This window comes from Myotis brandtii, unplaced genomic scaffold (assembly GCF_000412655.1).
Source record: "Myotis brandtii unplaced genomic scaffold, ASM41265v1 scaffold225, whole genome shotgun sequence".
Classification (NCBI taxonomy): domain Eukaryota; kingdom Metazoa; phylum Chordata; class Mammalia; order Chiroptera; family Vespertilionidae; genus Myotis; species Myotis brandtii.
Genome location: NW_005358435.1, coordinates 3,358,211 through 3,380,467, shown reverse-complemented (window position 1 = coordinate 3,380,467; position 22,257 = coordinate 3,358,211). Strand labels below are relative to the sequence as shown.

Here is a 22,257-nt window from a genome sequence, read left to right as displayed (position 1 = left end):
AAAAAAATCAATAAAATATATTTTTAAAAAAAAAGAAGAAGAAGAAGAAGACAGGGAAACCAGAAGTAAATGGGTCCTTACCAAAACCACACGCTAGCTTTGGTCAACTCAATCCCTGATAGGATAAATGGAACCAGTCCTCATTCTATTTGCCTAGTAAATGGAGTGAGCCTTCTTTAGAGGAGGCTAAAATGATCTACAGCTGCTACATTTTTTTGTACACAACTTCCAGTTTTCAATCAATATTATCAGGCATGCCAAGAGATGGGACCAAATGACTGAATATCAAAAGAACCAGACAACAGGGAAAGATCCACAGGTGATATAGATATTGGAGCCATTGCTCATGAGCTTTAAAAATAACTACATTCAGGAAAATAAAAGGAAAAAATAAAGAAAAAGATGGGGGCGGGGGTATGGAGAACTTCACCATAAAACTGGGATCTAGAAAAAGTCTCAAAGATTCTAGAACTGAGAAATACAATAATTGCAATTAATTTAATAGATGAATTTAATACTGGATTAAACACAGCAAAAAAAAAAAGAGAATCAGTGAACTAGAAGACAGGACAATAGAAAATATCTAGACTAAAATATGGAGAGTAAGGGAGGTGAACAGAAAGGTATAGATTTGTACTGAGTGCCAACCTTGGAAAGTGTCTTGGCAAAATAGTGATTATGTATCCATGGATCTTCTATGTAGAAATGAACACAAGTGCTACCGATTTGACAATAATATAAGCTTTATGCCACCTGGTCATTTCCAGGACAGTATAATAATCACAAAAATAATCTTTGGACTCAATGAGAAAGATACTTAACATAGTAAAGATAAAGAATCCAACAATTCTTAGCTCTCATGAGCAATCTCAAAAGTAAAATGATCAAGGCAGTGTCAGATTCAAATGGCTCCACTTCTGCCTAATAATTGTAACTAGAACCTTAAAGGTACTAATGTATAACATCCTTCTAACCAACATTTTATTATAAAAATTTTCAAACGTAGAAAGAATTTTAGTGAACACCCATATACTCTTAACTTTCTTATCACAAATATATCCATTTATCTATTCATCAATTCATCTTATTTTTTCATGCATTTCCAAGAAAATTGCAGAGATCTAAGTACACATCATTAATAAGAGATCAATATTTGGATACATTTTTAACTTTTTGGTGTAAAATTTCATAAAACGAGTAAGTGTACATTTGCTGAGTTCTGAAGAATGCACACACCTGTGTAGCCCAAATCCCTATCAAGATGGGAAACACTCACATCACCCCTGCACGTTTCCTCAAGCCCATTCCCAGTCAATCCCCATACTCATTTCCCTCTCCAAGAACAAGTGCTATTTTTAACCCACTATTTTTCAAAGCTGTATTTTGAACAATCTTTAAGTCTCTGGTGTGAAGGAGTCAATCTTAGAAAAATAACAAAGAATCATCATGTTTGGATTTCAATTTTATCTATACTATATATTCCTTAAATATTTGGCTTTCCTTTCTGCATATGACCAAACCGAATCTTTCTTGGCAAAAATGGGTTGCTCTCTCAGCTGTGTACATAAAATACACACAAAAGAATGCTCTTCTATGGCATATGGTCAAGTCCACATTCTCTTATAGGACTGAAAACCAGACAGTCATTCTGCCTCTAGAACAGCGGTCGCCAACCTTTCAGACCTCACGGACCACCGTGTTCTGCGGACCACCGGTTGGCGACCGCTGCTCTAGAATATACTTTTAACATTTTAACATTTTAAGGTGGCATATAAAACTGTACATATAATTTGAGCTCAATTATGTTTCTGAAAAATTTCATATACCAAGAAAGAAATAGCACCCAAATGTTAATAATGAATTGATTGTTTTGGGGTTATGAGATTTTAGGCTGTCTTTATTTTCTTTGTGCTTTGCTGTATTTTCCAAATTTCATACATTGAATATATTATATTTATAATTCAAAATAAATAAAAACTACCATGGGGGGGAAAAACCAAAATACTAGCCATTTCATCCTGTAATGATCCCCATCATACTCTCATTAAGGAGCTACAAAGCCCTTTGTACCTATTTTAATCTTGCTGCTCACCCCAAAGATACATATAACCTGGTTTTTCCAGCAACAAAATACCTGAAATTCCACTTACCACACGTTTGTAAGGATAACAGACAGTAAATAATTCAACTGTTTTAACCCAAGCTCCTTATAATCATGCTTTCTCATTATCTTCAGTGTATTCCCATCTGCCAAGTTTTGTTTTTTTTTAACTTATTCACTGTAGTCTGCATTACAAAACCAATAAGTATGTTGAGTGTGCTTTTTCTATTTATACACAAAACTCTCTCTGCCTCACCGCCAATCAAAAAAAAAAAATCCTGATGTCGTCGTCATCATCATCAACATCATCACTATCATTACCCAATGCCAACTTTATGAAAATCCTTGGTTTAATAGCTCACTGGGAATCATTTCTAGTCTTGATATTGCCTGGAAGACTGAGTAAATTCTTTACCACCTCTAAGTTTCCATTTCCCCATCTGTAAAACACAGAGGTTGTTCCAGTAATCTTGATTATCCTCTCCCACTCTTTTATGTTGTAATTCTACAGATCCTGTTATATTCTATATACTATGGACTTAGTCCTGAAAACACACCTACGATCACAGTCTCCCAATAGGCAGAATATCAATCACAGGTACAACTATCATTTATTTGATATGCTCACCATTGCCAGGGACCTTGCTAACCACTTCACTATGAAGTAGGAATTATTACCATCCCATGAAAAACCTGATATAGGAACAGATTGGCTCAGAAACTTGCCCAGAGTCACAAATTAGAGAGCTGGGATTGAGCTCAGAAGATGTAGCCCCAGAGCTCATTGAGGTTTATTTCTTTTTCTTTTCTTTTCTTTTCTTTGTTTTGTTTTGTTTTGTTAATCCTCACCTGAGGATATTTTTTTCCATTGATTTTGAGAGAGAGTGGAAGGAAGGGAAGGAGGAAGGGAGCAAGGAAGGGAGGGAAACATCGATGTGAGAGACACATCAACTGGTTGCCTCCTCTGCATGCACCCTGACCACGGCCAGAATCAACTTGCAACCTAGATATGTGCCCTTGACCGGGAATGGAACCCGAGACCTTTTTGTGCACAGGCTGACACTAACCACTGAGCAACTTCAACCAGGGCCAGAGCTCACTGAGGTTTATATCTCCCAGGTACAGGCAAATTCCCTTTGTCCTAAACAGAACACAACACAGATGACTGATATCGAGATATAAAAGGCTAAGTGACTGGCTGTACGCCCATCCAACCGTCCAACCGACCAACTGGCTGGTACATATGACGTGCACTGGCAATTTAAAAATAAACGTTGACTCGCGCATGCGTGATACATGTAAAGCTCTCGCTGGTGCCAATCACATGTGTTTTAATTTTATAATACTATATTATATATACTATTTTGACATGCAATTTTTTGCAGTAATGTAACTCAAATTTTTTTTTCTAATTAATTTCCTTTCAATGTGCACGAATCCATGCACTGGGCCACTAGTTGATAGATAGAAAGTCTATACCTCTTATATCTAGGAGACTGAGAATTGAATATAGATATACTTACTATCTCACAGTTATACATCATTAAGAAACAAGCTTACTTTCAAAAGCCTGGCTGACAGTGTGTTTATGCTCAGATATGATTACCTCAGTTCCATGGTTATAGCAGTGACTCCAAGACAGGCCTGCAGCTTTGCCTACAGAACAACTCTCTGCATAAGGAGTAGCCTCAGGGAAGTTCCCCAGTTCCATACAGCTCCCTCCCAAATGGCTAACACCAGACACAGGGGAGCGCTGATATGAAGGGGGACAAAATCTTTGCAACTAGAAAATACGTCAAAACCACATGATGGACATCCACTTTCAACCTAACAAGGAGTCACATCACTCCATTCATGCACAAAAATAACATACCTGAGATAGGCTGATAAAGTAAGCTCAGCAGAAGTCTAAGCTGCTCTTTCTTAAAAAGCATCAGAGAGCTTAATAATCAGTATTGTTCTATTATTTCATTTTATTATTAGATCTCTAAACTTGTTTATTTGTTGCTGTTTGATCTGTCAGATAAAGAAGCATTAGACACATGATTCTACCAGTTGCTCCTCATGTTTCCAACTTTTTTCCTCAACTCATTTTAGCCTGCATTATTCCATACATAAAGATTCACAATTGCTATACCTGCACTGTGAATTATACATTTATAGGTATAAAACCCTCATGGTTCAGTTTAAATATTACTTTCATAGAATTTGCATCTGACTGCAAACCGAAATTATAGTGACTTAACTAAGTGAACATTTATTAAGATAGGTTACTGACTAAAGCGTTGCTCGACCTGTAGGATTAAGTCCACTTTAAGACCTTACTTTTCACATTTCCAAAGAAAAGTTAGAAAAGTTCTGATCCTCATAATTCAAAGTGCCCTTTCTGTATAAAGGCAGAAATTGTCCCCAGATCAGGAAAAAACAAACAAAAAAACAAAAAAACACTACTTATCCAAGCTTCACACCTACTACCACTCCTTACAGCCTAATCCAGTAATATAGTCATTTAACGGTCATTGTTTCCAGGCAGCTAATAGCATCTATTTTTCTTCTTCTGACTATAACTTTCAAGAGTTTCTATTTCCTCTTCTTAAATGAAAAGGAATAAAAAACAGTGAGTGAAAAATTTGATCTAATCACATGTATCCTGATCCTATAGAGGCAGCATAGACTTATTCAAGAGTTTAGGCCAGGGGTCCTCAAACTACGGCCCGCGGGCCACATGCAAATACAAATATTGTATTTGTTCCCGTTTTGTTTTTTTACTTCAAAATAAGATATGTGCAGTGTGCATAGGAATTTGTTCATAGTTTTTTTTTAAACTATAGTCCGGCCCTCCAACGGTCTGAGGGACAGTGAACTGGCCCCGTTTAAAAAGTTTGAGGACCCCTGGTTTAGGCTCTAGGGGAGGATGGGAGCGGGCTGGAAGAGGTTAATGGGGAGAAAAGAAAAGCCTATGTAATACTTTCAACAATAAAGATTAAAAGAAAAAAAGAGTTTAGGCTCTAGAAAAAAGAAAAAAAAACAAGCGCTTGTATTCAAATTACACCCCTCACAAGTTATGTGACCTTGAATAAATTATTTAGCTCTACAAGCCTAGTCTCCTCATCTGTAAACACTACATTTCAGGGCTAGGGGTTAATGAATAATAGGATAATAGATGCAAAACACCTATAGAACCGGCTCAACAAATGGAAGCAGCACCTGCTGCCACTGCCATGTTGGGAGACAGGAAGATGGACTGAAGATGTGGAAAGGGAGAAACAGAAATGGAAACTACTGACCAGTGTTAGTCACTTCTGGGAAACAGGCTTTCTCACACACCACAGTCCCTATCTAAGTCATAGGAAAGATTGAAGAGGAGGAGAAAGACTCACCGTAATCACGTGAGCTAAATGTTTCACTCTGTCACCCTCTGGTTAGCTAAAAATGTGCAGTTTATAGGAAGAAATCAAGATTATCCTGTGCATCGAGAGACAGAGAAGCAGTCTAAAACAATTTTCAGAAAGGTATGGTGACTATATTTTCAGAATGCAAAACTAGGTGACATGGTTAAAAAAAATAATCCCCCCCCCCCAAAATAAAGGGAATTTACTAATCAAAAAGATTTCTAAAACCCCTTCACCTTCACCTTTTCTTCCCAAAACAATGTGTCTGTGCCAAGGACAGCCAGGGAAGACCCAATGGGCCACAGTGGGATGTCCGCGCACAGCAGGATGAGGAAGGCTGCAATGCATGAGGTGTCACAGCCAAGGAGAGTGAGGAGGGCATCCAGCGGGGAAGAGCAGGGTGTCAGGGTGGGGTCCCAGAGTACAAGCAGGGCTCAGAGGAGTGTCCCACAGGGAAGAAGGAGCAGCCTTGTACAGGGTGTCAGAGCCCATGTGGAGTGAGGAGGGCACCCACGCTGGTAGGTGGCCTGGTGCAGGGTGTGGGAGCTCAAGAGGGGTGAGGAGAAAGGACAGCCCAGCAAAGAGAACTGAAATATGTTTGGGGTGAGAAGAATGTCCAAAAAGGGACTGGGAATAGAGTAGCATGGTTACAAACAAGGGATTGATCAAATGTATTAAGGAAAATAGGAGTTAGGATTCTCACTGTCAAAGAGAGGAGTTACAAATATGGAAAGGAAGAAAGCTAGAATGAACCCAGAGGTGTAGGATTTAAATAGTAGGTATTGGTGTGAACTCACAATTTCCATATATAGATGTGTGTAGAACTAAATATAGATGCCAATATGTGCAAGTGTATGCACACATATATTCCATAGCTCTATACACTGAGATAGCCTAGAAGCCACTACACTCCAATAGCAATGAGTGCACCTGGCACCCAGATCTTCACTTCTAAATACCCATTCTCCACTAAAAGGAATCAGTTCTGTGGAGAAATAGGTGATTCTAGGTTTGGGATAAGGAAAGCACAAAATGTGCCTAGAACATCTTATTATGTCAGGAAGGAAATGTTAAAGAATGATGGATATATGTAAAAAGGACAGATGTCAGGGCAAAGGGGTTCCTATTGGCCTAATCAGGACAATTGGGCATGAACATAAATAATGATAATAACATTAAAGTCACAAGCCCATGGTGATAAAAATAAGTAAACTTTAAAAATTAAAGAGCATGGGTACATACTGATAGATATACTTTACAATAGGAAAACTGGGCAAAAAAATACCAGCCTGGGGAAAAATAAGCACTAAGTACAAATAGGTTTCTGAAAAAGCCTTTACTTTTACTTTGTAGAATCCACTCAAAAGAGGAGATAGAGCAAATATTATACGTTCATATTAAAGTAGCCACATTGTTAGAACATTTAAAGAAATTTGGAAATTCTATTTAATTTTGTTAATATTTAGGAATGAGATTTAATCAACTTGTCACCAAAGGGGCTAGAATTTCCCATCAAGTTTTCCATATGTTGGTAAAAACAGCAAGTACATTTTCTTTATAGCTTTCCTTTCAAGAATTTCTTGCCAAAAATAACCTCATATCAAGGCATTATGTGGAGTTCTAGTGGGCAAGCAGAATTAACCAGGAAAAGAGGTAATAGCAAAGAAATTGCAAAAGGCTATACTAGCACAAACACTAGGTTACTACTACCCTTCTAAAATCAGTTCTCTCAGCTTAGCAATTCCTAACGTGCAAATTTTTCAAATATCTGTGTGTATAAAGATGAGACAGAAAACACTTGTGATTAAGAGATTATGAATAAATTATTTAATTTCCTTTTATCATTCTTAAAGTTGATTTATAGTTTCAAAATGTTGTTCAACAGAACAGGGTGGCAACATTTGTTAAATCCCAATTAAACATGATTCTAAGATATTTCTGAGGACACAAGCTAACATAAATAATCTGTGTTTGTTCAAGTATCACAATGAGCCCTAGCCAGTTTGGCTCAGTGGATAGAGAGTCTGCCTACGGACTGAAGGGTCTGGGGTTTGATTCCAGTCTAGGGCACATACCTCGGTTGCAGGCTCCTGGCCCTGGCCCAGGGCCTGGTTGGGGCGCATGCAGGAGGCAACCAATTCATCTTTCTCTCTCACATCGATGTTTCTCTCTCTGTCTCTCCCCCTTCCACTCTCTCTAAAAATCAATGGAAAAATATCCTTGGGTGAGAATTTAAAAAAAAAAAGTATCACAATGAAGAGTCAGTTTTTCACACATAGAATACACAACCTAAAACAATAATTTCAACCCATGCAGACTGTTTTGCTATTTTAATAACAGAACTATTAAATTCATAGAACTAACAATACTCAAATTAAACTGGTATTAGTGTTTAATTTGTGGCTACTGGGGAATGTTACTAAACATACACCATAAAAGCTATGCCAAAACAAGTCCTAAAAGAGGTATTTTTGCCATTCTTTCTGTTGCAAGCTTTGCAATTGGCTTTGGTCAAAGCTGGCGTAAATAGCTACAGAAATTAGCAATCTATCCTCTGAAAAAAAGCCCAAGGGAACCAAAAGAACACAGGTGGTACACACGCCAGCAGTAATCCTCTGCTCCCAGTTCACCTCGGAGCCTTCAGCATCCTCAGCTATAGCACCTGCCCCTCCAACTCAGCACAGCCTTGGAGGTACCACACAGCATGGGAGGGCTTATCCTTCGCAAACATGCTGATCCTTGTTCTTCCAGATCTACATTTCCAGGGTTCACAAGAAGGGCAGGTAATGGAAAAAAATGTGTTGTAATTAACTGTTTCAACCCTGCTCTGCCATGTACCAATTCATCAGAATTGCTAACACTGGCAGGAAGTATCTTTCCTTCCCCTTTTCTCTCTGTTCCAACTAAGCACTGTGATAAGGAAACGTAAAAGGGGATGGAGACATTTATCTGTTGAATTACCTATCTAGTACAAAGACTTGCAAATATCTGACAAAGATTCTCTCCTTTAAACCTCACAGTAGCCCTGGCCAGGTAACTCAGTTGGTTAGAGCATCATCCAGATATGCCAAGGTTGTGGGTTCAATCCCTAGTCAGGGCACATACAAGAATCAACCAATGAGTGTGTGTAAGGGTAGAACAGGTCAATCTGTATCTCTCCTTCCTCTCTCTCTCTCTCTCAAATCAATAAATAAAAAAATTTTTTTAAATATATTTTATTGATTTTTTACAGAGAGGAAGGGAGAGAGATAGAGAGTTAGAAACATCGATCAGCTGCCTCCTGCACATCTCCTACTGGGGATGTGCCCACAACCCAGGTACATGCCCTTGACCGGAATCGAACCTGGGACCTTTCAGTCCGCAGGCCGACGCTCTATCCACTGAGCCAAACCGGTTTCGGCAATAAATAAAAATTTTAAGAAATAAAATAGACATCACAGTAATCATGTGTTCATAGACTGTTTGTCTTCCCTTTTTACATATTAAGAAATACTCAATTCCAGTAACTGGATCAATAAGACATCTGAACAAAAATGAATTCCAATCATCCAAAAGCTTTAAAATCCAGATAAATCAGCCAAAGCCTGTACTTATGTTTTGTTTTGCTTTGTTGTTGTTGTTTTGGGGGGATCCTTTGGGCCCTATCACCTTTATGTTTTTCATAAATATAAAGGTCCCATCAAAAAGTTACCTCTGTTCATGGGGGTCCATTATACTATTCACTCTACTTTTGTATGTTTAAATTTTCATAACAAAAAAAATAATAATTAAGGAAAAACATTATCTTAAACATAAAGCCAACCAAAATAAGTACCTCTTACCCCTAGTGACAAATGAAATTCAAATTAAATCCAAATCTTTTAATTCATACAAATCTCAAAATTTCTGGATACTGAAAGCCAAAATGAAAAAGCCAGGCATGCCAAGCCAACAATAAAACAGAAAATCAAACCAACACCAAAGTCAAAACATTTCACATTCCTCCCACTCTCACATTCAGACACATTCAGACTCTAAGACACAGACACACAACACACACACACACAACACACACACACACACACACACACACACACACACACACACACACTGCACAATGAAAGATTCCACCTGTCCGTTTCAGATAAAGCAACTTATGGGTGCTGGCCTGACACTAGTCAAGCTCAAGCTTTTATTGAAAAATAATCTTAGCAATAGAGGCAAGGTTATTTCCACCTTCCATCCTATAATATGGAGCACTAAATATAGCTATTTATGAATAACAGACTTACTTTCTATACTATCCATATGCACTTCCAATTTCAGAAAGTGTTTCTTCCTCATCTATCCTTGGAAGAAGTATAATATAAAACAATTTCTCATTTCCTAGTCAAAAACTACCTCTCAAATTAAAAATAAGACAAGCATATTCAAGACATAAAGGAATAGCTATTATCATAAATTTGAAAATACCAAAGCCATTAACCTAAATACTTTTGTAATTAAAAATCAGAAACCAGGTTCCTAGCAATGTATAAGATTTCTTGTATCTGCCCCTTCCCAAATGAGGACTGATTGTTTTCCTACATTTACCCATTTTTTAACCTAAATTTCAAGCTTAGATACAAGATAAATCATTAATACGTTTATTTGTGATTTTTCAATTTCAAAGGATTATCATACCCATACTATATAAGATATAAAGCACTTAAAAGGGTTAAAGTCCATGTTGAATCCTAAATGGATAAAACTTAAAACTCCTTGTCATCTGCCCACAAACCAGGCCCCCATATAACCAAACATCTGATTGCACTGGATTAATTGATCTGCAACTATTCTATGCATCATACTTTCCATTATAATTAACATTTTTACAAATCCATCAGGTTTTTATTTAATCCTTTTCGTTTCTCCTCTAGAAGTCTTAATAGTATATCAATCTTAAACTTAGCCAAATGAGCAGGGAACTGGCTAGTTGTATCTTTTGGACCTCAGCTTTTCTGCCTCAACTTTACTTCACTGACTTAACAAAATATTTATTGAGCATCTACTGTGTGCCAAAACCGTGTTCTAGGCACTAGAGCTACAACGATGAACAAGAGAGACAAGACATGGCATTCCCTAACCGGTTTGGCTCAGTGGTTAGAGAGATCTCGGGTTCAATTCCTGGTGTACCCCGGTTGCAGGTTTGATCACCATTCCCTTCCTCCTCCCACCCCACCCAACTCCCCATTGGGGTGCATGTGAATGCAACCAATCAATGTGTCTCTCTCATATCAATGTTTCTCTCTCTCTCTCGCTCTCCTTTCCCACACCTCTCTCCCTTCCACTCTCTAAAAATCAATGGAAAAAATATCCTCGGATAAGGATTAAAAGAAGAGAGAGACATGGCCCACGGATTTTACAATGAATTAGAGGTCTCAGGATGGGCAGCAGTATAGGAGTTAGACTGTGAAAAAGAATAGTCTGTGCTGGAAACCAGATGAAGGCCCACAAGGCTGGAGGGAAGCGAAAGGAATAGCACAATGGAGCTGGAAAGGGAGGCAGAGATCAGATGACTAAAGAAAGGCCTTATAAGGTAAAATAAGGAGTTTGAATTTTATCTTTTTTTAAAAATATATTTTTATTGATTTCAGAGAGGAAGGGAGAGGGAGAAAGAGATGGAAAGATCAATGATGAGGAAGAATCATTGATCAGCTCCCTCCTGCACGCCCCCCCACTGGGGATCGAGCCGGCAACCTGGGCATGTGCCCTTGATGGGAATCAAACCCGGGACACTTCAGTCTGCAGGCTGACGCTCTATCCACTGAGCCAACCCAGCCAGGGCTGAATTTTATCTTAAGAGAAATGAGAGCCACTGAAGAGTAGGAGACAAGATTCATCTTGTCAGACAAATACTTCCTGAGCACCTACTAAGTGCCAGTCTTCTAAGTCTGACACTCTTCAAGATGAGAGGGAAGAGACCTCAGCATGTAAATAAATGCATCCCTTCTCCATTGGTCCCAAGAGCATCTGTGTTATTAAGAAACTCAGGTCATTGTTCATCACCATCATTATAACTCTGTTCAGGAGATAAACAGTAGAAACATTCCCTATAAATATGAACACCACCAATACCACTAATCCCTGCCAAGAATAGGCACAACCAATGGGCCCAATGATGTAAGACATTAAACTAAATGTCCTTTCAAAAATTTCTTTAAAATTTTTTTTGCTGTCTTAAATGTCTACAATTAAAATATATTTGCTATTATTCCTGGCAATTAAGGGATGTTAACACCAACTGAACACCAGTTGAACTGACCCCCAATTGAACATATCCGTCCAGGAGCATAAAATCACTCAAAACTCTGAATATTTTTTACTAACCTAAAGCTGTGCTCCCTAGCCAAAGACTTAAAAAGTAACAGAGACATCAACAAAAAAACAAGAAAGCCCACTGCATGGGAGAGCATATTTTCCAATGTTATCTCCAATAACAGTTTAATCTCCAACATTTACAGGGAACTCATACAACTTAACAAAAGGAAGATAAAAAACCCAAATCAAAAAATGGGCAACGGACCTAAATAGATACTTTTCAAGAGGACATAAGGAAGGCCAAGAGACATGAAAACATGCTCAAAGTCACTAATCACCCAAGAGTTGCAAATCAAAACAACAATGAGGTAACATCTCACACCTGTCAGAATGGCTATCATCAACAAATCAACAAACGACAAGTGCTGGAGAGGATGCGGAGAAAAGGGAACACTCGTGCACTGCTGGTGGGAATGCAGACTGGTGCAGCCACTATGGAAGACAGTATGGAGTTTCCTCAAAAAACTAAAAATGGAACTCCCATTTGACCCAGTGATCCCACTTCTAGGAATATATTCCAAGAAACTAGAAACACCAATCAGAAAGGATATATGAAAAAAATAAAATAAAATAAAGAGGATATATGCACGGCTGTGTTCATAGCAACACAATTTACAATAGCTAAGATTTGGAAACAGCCTAAGTGCCCATCAGCAGATGAGTGGATTAAAAATAATGGTACATCTACATTATGCTAAGCAAAATAAGTCAGTCAGAGAAAGATAAATATCACATGATATCACTCATTTGTGGAATATAATGAACAACATAAACTGATGAACAAAAACAGAACCAGAGACAGAGAAGCATCAATCAGACCATCAAACCTCAGCGGGAAGGTAGGGGAGGATGTGGGTAAGAGGGAGAGATCAGCCAAAGGACTTGCATGCATGCATATAAGCATAACCAATGGACACAGACACCAGCGGGGTGAGGGCATGAACTGGGGGATGGGGAGATAATGGGGGGATAAGGACACATATGTAATACCTTAATTAATAAAGAAAATTAAAAAAAAAAAAAAGTAACAGAGAGCCCTGGCTGGTGTGGCCTAGTTGGTTGGGGCGTTGTCCCATGCACCGAAGGGTATCGGGTTCGATCCCTGGTCAGGACGCCTACAGGAGGCAACGGATCAATGTTTTTCTCTCGCATTGATGCTTCTCTATTTCCCTGCCTCTCCCTTCCTCTCTCTCTAAAAATCAATTTAAAAATATATCCTCGAGTGAGGATAAAAAATAAAGTAACAGAGATATAATGCCGGCTTCATTCATCACTGTACCCCCAAGTAGGAGTATAACATGCACAGATTAAATTAATGAAGTTAGCTCTAAGAAAATAGCCAAATCAGGCAAATGCAAAGCCAAGTTGTAACTGTTTTTCTTTTATCACAGGCCCCCAAATATAAAAATTTTCTAAGTACCTACCTGTCTTTAATCACTACCATTATCACTCACATTTAGATAAATACTTTTTGAAGTTCCACTGATACCAGGAAAAAAAGTCAAATTGCCAAATTTTATCACTCGAGTTACAGGAGTCCAGCAGGTTTTACATGTTATATTTTTCTATTTCCTCATTCTTTAGCATTCTCTTCATTTTCTGATAATGTTTTGAAGGAAACAGGGGGGGAGTCCTATGCTCACATCACACACCTCCTAGTCATCCAGGGACCATCCTGGCAGCCCATTTCTCATCACTACCTATCATCTTGTGCCTGTGCTATGGACTGAGGAGGCATGGGGAAACAGAAGGCTCTGGTGAATAAAGAATTATCAGCTGGTATTCAAAGAACCAGAAGGGAAAAAAATACTTAATACCAAAGGACCAGAATAGACATTTCTCCAAACAAGATATACAAATGGCCAATAAACACATGGAAAGATGCTCAAGAGTATTGGTCATTAAGGAAATGCAAAGCAAAATCACAATGAGCTATCACTTTACATCTACTAGGATGCCTATAACTCTACTCAAAAGAAAGGAAAAAAAAAAATAACAGTGTCGGCCAGAATGTAGACAAACTGGAACTCTCATACATTGCTGTTGGGAATGTAAATTGGTGCCACCACTGTGAAGAAGCCTAGCAGGTCTGCAAAAAATTAAATAGAATTACTATGTGACCCAGCAATTCCACTCCAAGGTATATACCCAAAAGAAGTGAAAACAGGGACTCAAACACATACTTGTACACCAAAATTCATAGCAGCATTATTCACAATAGCTAAAAGGTAAAAACGATTCAAATGTTCATCAACAGATGAATACATACAATGGAATATTATTCAGCCATAAAGAATGCAGTTCTGACATATGCTAATGCTACCACACAAATGAACCTTGAAATCATCATGCTAAGTGGAATACGCCAGACACGAAAGGACAAATAGTATATGATTCACTTATATGAAGTATCCAGAAAAGGCAAATTCATAGAGACAGAAACTAGATTGGCCAGGGGTGGATGGGGGAAGGGTTTTTGCATAATGGTACCAGAGTTTCTGTTTAGGGTGATGAAAATAGTGGTGATGGTTGTATTACATTATGAATGTAATTAATGCCACTGAATTGCACACTGAAATTATCCAAGCACATGGCAAACTTTATGTTATATAGATTGTCACACACACACACACACAACAGCAAGGAAAATAAAAGTGCAAAGTAGGTTGGGGCAAAATGAATACCAAGTCACTTCAAAATCAGAATTAATACAGGAAGCATTCCTTCCCCCAGTGTAAATGCAGTCTAACAATGAAGAGGCTAACTTGCCCAGGCAAACAGTCTATTCACTCACATCACTGAATAATTTAAGTGCATATAATATAGTAGACACTATCCTAGGCACAAGGAAATTACAATCCAGAAAACTTCCCTATCATTACTCTATAAATTATAAGGATATAGATAAAATGAGCTTTTATTAAATAATTAAGAGTAAAAAAAAATTTAAAGAATAAATGCTTTTATTTAAAATACAGATTCAAAAATAAGTACATCAAGAATTCTAAAGCCAGTCTACTATCATCTTTGCTCCATCTGGTTTAACTTCCTTAAGTTGGTAATTTTGTCATTTTTCTGTACTGGAGTAAAAGATTTTTTTAAACTACACAAACATGACCACAACACATTTAGAAAAACACTAATTTCTGACCTTCATCAGCCAACAGTCTACTAATCAGAAAATATAAACATCACAAAATGAATACAATTTAGTTTTTGGCACCTAAAAGCAGAACTTCTCAAAATGGGTCAATTAGCAGTTCTATGAGAAAAAAATAGTCCCATTTTTCCATCTTTCAAAGTTGAGGGGTGTTCAACATAAGAATTAAGCAAAAGATTACATGTCTATTAATCATACTTTGAGGACCACCTGGAGGGTGAAGAAAAGTTTCCTCTTTACTGGTATTTAAATGTTTTACAGCTCTTTAATAATAATAAGCAGTTGTGCTCACTAGTATACCCTAGATTAAGTTTTGAAACACAACACTGAGCTTTCCGACAAGGTACACTTTCCCGTACCTGATGCTACACAACATTTTTCATCTTCATAATTAGGCCACTAATTGCCTCAGAGCACTGTTTATAATTGATGACAGTAACTAAGATACCTCAGAAACAATGACCAGGTTTCCTTCTGATCGCTGCAAAGTACCTGCATATTTCTGTAACCTGGGAAGGAGGAGGAACAATACCTCGAGTCTAATAATTGCTTACTCAAACTAACAAAAGAAGGGAGGCAAAGGGGGAATTTGAGAAGAGAGAGCACTTTAAATTATTCAGTGTGATTCCCATGCTTGGGAAAACACTGAATTCATGGGATCAGTAGGAGGTATGAATGTTCTCCAGTATAAAGCCACAATATAAAAAGAATTACTGGGTCAAAATGTAAAATTCATTTTCATGTAACATCCAGTTACCTACTAGTAGAGGACTGAGGATGGGGCAGGAGCTAATGAGTCCAGGGCTCTATTTCATTCTTAAAAGGAAAAGTGTGACGCTAGAAGAAAGGACTGATTTAGCAGATTGAAACTTAAAAGGATTACCCAGAAGATAAAAGGGGAGGGGGATCTTAACATCCAAAACGTATTTCCATAAAATTCTTTTATTTTTTTCCTTTGACCAAGACAGCACAATTTTCTTTTTCCCTGCCTTTCTTTGTCACAACAATTTCAAAGATAGACTTCAATATAGAAATTCATATGTCCTAAAACAATAGCTTTGCAGTATGAACTTTGCCATTCACCCCAAAAAGTGAAACTGTGAAGTCTGATGATTACACACAAACACTGCACCATTCCAGCAGTACCACAGAATCTACAGCTCAGTATTTCATTAGAGGTGGGAGACTAAGTGAATGAGAAATCTGAATTTTTTTTTAATGGGGTGTCTTTTAATAGTGACAGAAGTCACTATTCCCTTTTATACTTCAAGGTTCAACTCACACTTGCTCAGAATCATGTTAATATCAGATCTAGAAGGGGCCCTAGAATCTGTGCAATTACCTAAGTTCACAGATGAGAAAACAAGTAAAAGTTTATATCTAGTTACTGGTAAAGTTAGACTGGAGCCCAATCCTCCTAATTCTCAGTGTAGTACTAGTATTATATCTAGAGGGACATCTCCTATAGTTATAAATAATACTTAAAAATATGGAGCTTTGTGTCAAGTTCTATATTAAGCCATTTTACATGCATATTACATTTAATTCTTTTACAACACTCAGAAAAAGAGTAATACTTAATACTCTATTTGACAGACAAAACTGAAAATGATTTGCCCACTCAGGGCTGATTCAAACCTAGGTCTGGCTGATTTCTAAATTAAAGTTCAGTCTTATTCTACCATGGCCTACAGGGTCCTGACCCCTCCTACCATTCTGACCTCATCTCTTACCACTCACAAAATCCAGTCAACCATCACTCAAGCTCATCCCTACCTCAGGGCCTTTACATGTGCTGAGTGCCCCCCAAACCTACCCCAACCACCACCCCCAGACCTGTGAGTGACTGGTTCTACTCTTTCAAGTCAAATATCACCTCTTCAATCAGGTTTTCCCACTCAATCTAAAACAGTCCCTCAGTCACTCCCACCACTACCTGAAATTATCTTGTATACTAGCTGTCTCCAATTAGAATAAAAGTACCACAAGGACAAAAACTTCCAGAAATGTTCCACCATATTCATTTCTAGACTGCCCAATACACAAAAGAGTACCTGATAAAAGGAGACACTCAAAAAAATTATTTGTTGAATAAAGGAATGAATACCTGTGTCATTAAGAGTCAGTATCATACAATAAGCACTTGATACATACTATTTTTTTGCAGTTGTTTCTTGTGAGTAATCTTATCTAGTAAACTTATAATTTTCTGCTTTGGGCAAGTTAATGACTCAACAAGGGTTTATATGATCATCTATTTTTAAAAAGCAGTCAAAAGTCTAGAATTCAAATAACTCCCATAGTTGGCAACGTGATAGGGAGACACTCAAATACTGTATTAAATACTGTATCATTGACCCACAGATCTTAAATTCCTTTAATATTCTCACAACTTTCTACAAAAAAACAAAAAACAAAACAAAACAAAAACAACACCACCAGTATGTAAAGAAACACATTCTTTTATTTGGCTAGTAATAGAAACTAAAGAGTAACTGCTCTTTCACTAATAGTACACACAACCTCCCTCTTCTCATGATAGCGCCATTAATTTCTTTTAAGCCAACACCCCATCTGTTCGCTTCAGATTATCTTTTATCATGACCAACGTTAACCTCCAGTTTTCTCTATTTCTTTGACAGGCCTCAGCAACATCACATTCCTCACTTATGGCTTGCTCAAGTTTTGCTTGCTTTTTATGGTTCGATGTGTTCAACATATCTTCCATGATCTAAAAAACTGTAAAATTAGGGCAAGTAGGTCAGTAGCATTTTGGCTGCTATGGCTTTGGAATTCCTACTCCCTTGAGAGCTCTAAAGAGTCATGGCAACACAAAGAGACCTTCCTTCCTGGTGATTTATTTTACGCTGCTCCCACTGGCCTGTCAAGCACAGGGTAGGAAACTGGATTGGAGCAGAATTGCCTACTGGCTTAAGTACTGAAGGCCTGGAAAAGTAACTGATACTGTCTGAACGGCTGCCTCCAAAGACTGTCCAAGTCTAGCAGATTTTCACTGTTAAAGACATTTCAACTCCAAACCCATGACCTTGTTTCCAACATAGCAAAAGAGAACATAAAACATGACCAAAGTCCTGGTCAAAAGGGTACTGTTCAGATTTATAACTTCAGCCTTCTAAGAAGAATGGCATGATGCAATACTCAAAGAAAATATGTGAGTGTGCATATGCAGGCACATATGGAGGGAGGGGGTGTCTTCAACAGGGTAAGGCTTCTTAATTTTCTAAAATAAAATAACCCACATTTCACCACATTTATTTCATTCCAGAAAAGCACAGGAACTAAGTGCATTGAAGCATTAGAGCGCATTTTCATGTGAGAAACAATGACAAAAGGCTTTTTTCATACAATACTAAACTGAGGGGAATCTGAAATTGTTCTGTGGTTATTAGAAAAAGTTGCATTTGATTAGAAAAAACAACGGTTCTCAACCTGTGGGTCGCAACCCCTTCACAGGGGTCGCCTAAGATCATCGGAAAACACATATATAATTACATATTGTTTTTGTGATTAATCACTATGCTTTAATTATGTTCAATTTGTAACAATGAATTTGGGGGTCACCACAACATGAGGAACTGTATTAAAGGGTCTCGGCATTAGGAAGGTTGAGAACCACTGGAAAACATGTATCTTATCTAAAATCTTAGTCAAATATTTGTAGAGTGTGAATGGACTTTCAACATTCTATATGTAAAAAACTTTCTATACAATTTCTTCACACTGGACAAACTGTAAAAACAACTCATTAAGACTTTGATTAAGATGTAGTTCTAGTTTTTCAAGCAGCTTTGTTTTTTGTGCCAAGTATAAGATCAGAGAACCAAGCGACTTGCTCAAGGTCATCTGGTCAAGTCAGGTGGGATTAGAATTACTGGTTCCTGCTTTCCAAAAGCCAGCCATAAATCAAACTTTTCTTGGAACTAAGCAGGCCAAAAGGGAAAAACCATTCTCCATTTCCTTTCTTCAATAATCAAAGGACAAAAGTTTAAATGGTAGAACTGCAATTAATAAAATTTCATCACTGCATCAAGTATTACCTCTTACCATGCACAGGCAACTCTCTCAAAATTGGCAACATTTAACAATTTGCAAAGGTCAGTAACCTCTATATAACCTTCCCATATGATGGCATCATAAACTTATTAAAATGTTTTTAAATCAGCACTTCATATATGCATCTATAAATAGTTCATGTATCTTCTAAAAAACTTGGTCAGACTGGAATATGGAAGTACTCTGAGCCCTTAGGTCTTTTCTAAGGTAAAGGATCATAAATAAGTTCAAAGTTTTCTTCAGAACCCTGAAAGGAACTGGGAGATTTCAACAGTGCAGGTAAAATTAGTGATTAAATAAACAAGAATCACTCAGGCTGTGGGGCTGAGAGGACTAGAAAAAGGAGGCATTTTTATCACCCTATCACCTTCCTCTTCCTTTTTCAAATCCACCATTTCCATCACACTTTCTGCCCCATCCTTTTCATTTCTACTTTTAAACTGCTAATTAAAAAAAAAATTACTTTTGAATTAACAACAAAAACATTATGTCCAATGAAGCCATATTTTTAAAAATACTATTTGGATTGGGATGGGAATATTAAAGTAGCTAAGAGTACTTTGTATTTGTTACAAATACATTACAGTCATATTTAGTAATTTTCCTCACATCCAATCTTCTCAGTCAAACAGTACCATCACCCCATTTCAGTTGACCTCAGGTCCAGGAAAATTTCCCTTTGCTCTGTAACTATGAGTCACTGATATTAAAAGCTGACATTAGATCTCAAAAGTACTAAGTTAATGGCTAGGTTGAAATCATGGCTGGGTTACATTATCTGAACAATTTTAAAACTTTTATAACCAACGATTTTTCTCATCTCAAATTCAAGTCTACCTATTTCTGAATACAGTTATAAAACATTCTTGGAGTGATGGTTTCTCTTTAGCCCTTGAGCAAAATGTGGCCACAGGGTATATAAAGCAAATCAAAAGCGAGGACTGGAAAAAATTGAACCTGGAAGGAAATACAAGTCTGACACTTTCCATTCTGCCAGAAAACAATTGTCATTACTTGGAAATATATTAGGTTGAGCCATACCAAACTGCCATTATATACAACTGTATTTCCCCTGCAAAAAAAACCAGAAATTTCATATGGTTTGATCTAATATTATTTTCTAAGCTCATTTTAATAATTATCTCAAATAAGGTCTTCATATCCCCAAGCACATAAAATCTTCTAGTGTTCTAGACTGCCTTAACCGTTTGAAAAGTTTTGCCACCCCACTGTCCAAACCTGGTCATTTGAAAAATTTAGCTCATTAACAGAAAAGCCAAGTAAAAACTACCAAACTGGCTGAACGTAACCATGTTTTCATGAAACCTAAAACCACTCCACATCCTCTTCCACTAACAGAATTTAAATCCTAAGCAGACCTGCCTTTTAGAAGACTTACATTTAAGGAGATACAATGAAAAAGTTAAGTGCTTGGCAGCCTTTTCAGTTATTAGTAATAAAGGAATCTAAGCATGGTAAAAGCCCATCACTTTTCACTGGGGTTCCACTGACCTAAAAATCTACCACTAAGGAATTTTAATTAAGTTGGTAAGTTCCATTTCTGTTGGAGAATTTGGCTTCTAATTCTTCTAATCAAAAGGGGGATTGCAATCCCTGTGGGATACATTTTTCCATTTAGATATGGCTGATTTACACACCCACAGCAGAAATAACCTGTCACCTTCACAAAAGGGGTTATGGCTCCAAGACTGCCTCTAGGTCCAAATCCATCATTTCACACCCATTTTTATCAGAGTCTAATATCCAATATGCTAATGAACTACTCTCAATGAATTCTATTAATTACTCAACATGTTCCTGTTCTACCAAAATTCCTATCTACTGGATGCTTTTCCTAAGACACCTTATAAACTGTTAGGGCAATCTGATGTTGCCTGTTCCATCTTCCTAGACCTAGTGATAGTACAAACCATCAAGTGAAATATGCTTTTAAAAAAATCAGGAGAGAATCTCCTGCTCCACCTAGAAATGTCTCTATTTAGCTAGGTCAGTGTTGATAGGTCAACAGGCACTAGTCACTACTACAATCCTACAGGGCATTTCTCTGTAATTAATTAAACCATCAACCTTTTCCTAACATCCAAATAATCCAGACTTTTCCTAGCAGAATTTACTCTCCTTGCCCCACCCTCAACATCTCCTGATCATTTTTCACCCTAAACTGAAGTTTTCCTCTAGCGCCCCAAGGTGATGCCAAGTCGGGGCCAAACACATTCCTGAAACCTTCCATCTACTCCCTTCTTTCTAAAGTTTTTTCTTGTTAATGAAAACTCTGCATCAGGTACAGTGATAAGTGTTTTAAAAGGAAATGTATCTACTCCCATCCTTCAAACCCTATGCGTTTAGGATCCAGTATCCCATTTTACAGAGGAGAAAAACTGAGGTGGAATAACTAACCCAAGGTCATACAGGCCAGGGACTCAGATCCAAGTCTGACCTCAACGTCCTCTGACCTTAACCCTCTTGCTATAGTGGCTTCTAATCTCTGGTCATGTCCTGGAGGTCTGCTCTGTGGTCTCATAAAGTCTCGGGCAGGGTTCCGTTTCTCCAGTGGCTGTCTTGCCTTTAAAGGACAAGCCTTTGCGAAGAATGAGTAACCGTCCCATCTCTTCTCCATTCTCCTCCTTCCCACCTGACACCACTTCCCCAAGGCCCTTATCACAGTCTCATTCTCTAGGGCCAATGTAAATGTCCCCTCGGACCCCAGGGCAGGCACCAGAGAATCCTGAAGGGCCGCCTTCTACCATCGAGCCTAGGAGAGGGCAGAAGTGAAAGGAAAAGGAGAGGCGCCCACAGCATCTGAAGTCCCCGCTCGGGAGGAAACTGTGGCAGGGGACCGGAGAAGGGTGTGAGGTTCTGAGCCGGGTGGGCGGGGCGGGGGTGGGGCAAAGGCAGGGAGCCGGCCTGGACGCTCACGCGGTCAGCGGATTGAATGGGGAGTGGACGTCCCTACGGGAAGGGGGGTGCCGCCGGGCGAGGAAAGGGATCGGGTCACTGGGAAGAGAACGTGTGCGTGGGGAGCAGGACCGGAGGTGGACGCGGAGGGGAAAGTGGAGGGAAGAAAGGGTCGGGTGATGAGCAGGAAACGGTTTAGTCACGGGGAGGCGGGAGGGGGAGGATGGATGGCCACCAGGAAGGTGGGGCGCCTCCAGACCCGCGCACTAGACGAG

At 38.3% G+C, this 22,257-nt stretch overlaps 1 protein-coding gene across 1 annotated transcript in view; it reads right to left on the bottom strand.

Annotated features, from left to right (window-relative positions):
• The window catches only part of B4GALT5 (UDP-Gal:betaGlcNAc beta 1,4- galactosyltransferase, polypeptide 5), a 73,238-nt gene that overhangs the window by 50,481 nt on the left and 500 nt on the right, over positions 1 to 22,257 (bottom strand). The window lies entirely within an intron of this gene.